The sequence below is a fragment of the Tamandua tetradactyla genome, chromosome 17 (genome assembly GCF_023851605.1).
Source record: "Tamandua tetradactyla isolate mTamTet1 chromosome 17, mTamTet1.pri, whole genome shotgun sequence".
NCBI lineage: Eukaryota > Metazoa > Chordata > Mammalia > Pilosa > Myrmecophagidae > Tamandua > Tamandua tetradactyla.
In genome coordinates this window covers 65,618,509-65,620,732 of record NC_135343.1, presented here as the reverse complement: position 1 = coordinate 65,620,732, position 2,224 = coordinate 65,618,509, and the positions used below count along the sequence as shown (strand labels likewise).

Genomic DNA, 2,224 nt, shown 5'->3' with positions numbered 1-2,224 from the left:
GAAGTTCAGAAATTTTACACTCATTGACACATACATTCTATTTCAAAATTAAATTGCATATATAAGATGATTGAAGGTAGTTTGAAGCATAAAGTTGATAATAAAATATTTTAAATTTGACAATTTTGTAAAGTTTGTTGAAAATTATAGTGTTCTGCTGATTTCTGGGACGTTTGCAGGACTACACTCACATTTCCTGTGGTAATGTTACTTTGTCCCCTTCCTTTTTTATCTGTCTTCACAGCTCACTGCACAGTGCATTTCCCTTTATACCCCGTGCTGATTTGCATAGACTCCTGGGGGCTCAGTTGCTGCTCAGACTCTATTAATGGGGATTCCCTGGAGATGGGGCCTGAGTGCTCCAGACGGTGAGCAAGATGCTGTCACAGTCCCAACTCCTCATCCTCCTGGGGCTCTGGGTCTCAGGTGAGAGCTTCAGAACAGCAATGTCTTTATAAAGCTGGAGAGATGGTTTTCACATGCAGAGTGCACAGACTGTTCCATCTCAAACTGATCTGATTATATACGACCAATGAGGAAACCTACATGTGAATATACATTTTATATACTTGTGATTTATTGTGTGATCTTGTCCTTTTCTGCCTGTAGGTGCCAGTGGGGACATCGTGATGACCCAGTCTCCAGCCTCTGTGGCTGTGACTCCAGGGGAGACCATCACCATGAGCTGCAAGGCCAGCCAGAGTGTTAGCAGCAACTTAGCCTGGTACCAGCAGAAATCTGGACAGGCTCCCAAACTGCTCATCTACTATGCATCCAACCGGGCATCTGGGGTCCCCGACCGATTCAGTGGCAGTGGGTCTGGGACAGATTTCTCTCTCAGAATCAATGGAGCCCAGGCTGAAGATGTGGCCACTTATTACTGTGAGCAGTATAACAACTATCCTCCCACAGTGCTTCAGCCTCGAACACAAACCTCCTCTCCCAGCTGTGGGGCACTGAGTCCTGCAGCAGCTGCTCCCCCTCCTCCCCCCTCTTCATATTTAAACCTTCTGCCTAGTAGTTAGTCTTCTCTGTCTTTCCTTCAAACATTGCTTGTCTTTGTTACTGAAGTAATTATATTCTACCTCCTTTCTAACTGCCCTTTTTCTTCACACTTTCTCTTTCCTTTACTTTTCTCTTTCTCTTTCCTTCAAACACAATTCTTTAGTTCTTTAACTATCACTATAGAAATGTCTGACAGCTTTCCCATGATCTGTGATTGACTAAAATCATGACTTTTACATCTGCTATATATGGAATATTATGGAAAATATTTTATTAACAAAATTATTTCAGTTAGACAGAAAAACTTCAAATGAGATAATATTATTTGTGCATGCCTTTCTGAAACACATGGGTTAAGGACATTCTGTTTCAGAAACTATGTGAGAAAGCAGGAACAGTGTAAAACAAATACACCTATGTAACCATTTTTTGTTAAATTTGATACTAAAGAATCCAAGCCTTTAAAAATATTTGTTGATGGCCTACTATGTGCCAGATGCAAAGTTCACTCCTTTTATTCCAGTTATTGAGAGGGAACATAATCTCACACATAAGTGTAATTCCTCCTATGTCATTTTCCTATGAAGAAAAACAAGCAAAAAACAAGTGAGGGTAAATGGTTTGCTGGAGGAAGAGTGGGTGGCTATTTAAAAGAGAATGATGTACTGGCTATTGCCCAGTGGTAACCCCCACCCCAAATCTCAGTGCTTTAAATCACAAGCATTTTCATGGCTGTTCTGTCTGCTGGTTAGTATTGTTGATATGGACAGGCCTGACTCATCTCAGCTGGACTTCCCATTGTGGTTCCAGTAGCTTCCAGGCCTAATGGGAGCTGCCTCATCTAGAAAGACACAGACATGTTTCTTGTCTTTCACATGTGTGTTGTTGGCCATCAGCTTGGCTTTGAGTTGACGGGGCCACATGTGTGTCATCATCTGTCAGAGTCATTCTAGCTGATTCTGATGACTCTTGGCAGGTTTAAAGAGAAAATGTGAAAGCCTAAAAGGTTAATTGAGGCCAGATTGCATTCTCTTAACCAAAGTAATGCACACAAGACCTGCTTTTATTAAACGGAAGGGTAAATTGCCCCTACTATGTTATGGGAGAGACTGCGAAGTCACTCCCATGGATATATGGATACATATAAAAGACATGGATACATGGAGACATGAAATATTTGGATTATTTGTTGCAGTTGAGCAACCACAGAGAGTCATGG

At 41.5% G+C, this 2,224-nt stretch overlaps 1 pseudogene across 1 annotated transcript; it reads left to right on the top strand.

The window, feature by feature from the left end:
• The first annotated feature begins 358 nt into the window (after positions 1–358).
• On the top strand, positions 359–1,025 carry LOC143661217 (immunoglobulin kappa variable 3-15 pseudogene; annotated as a pseudogene). Its single transcript, XR_013164454.1, has 2 exons — positions 359–426; positions 610–1,025. The product of XR_013164454.1 is annotated as an immunoglobulin kappa variable 3-15 pseudogene (transcript).
• The last annotated feature ends 1,199 nt before the right edge of the window (positions 1,026–2,224 follow it).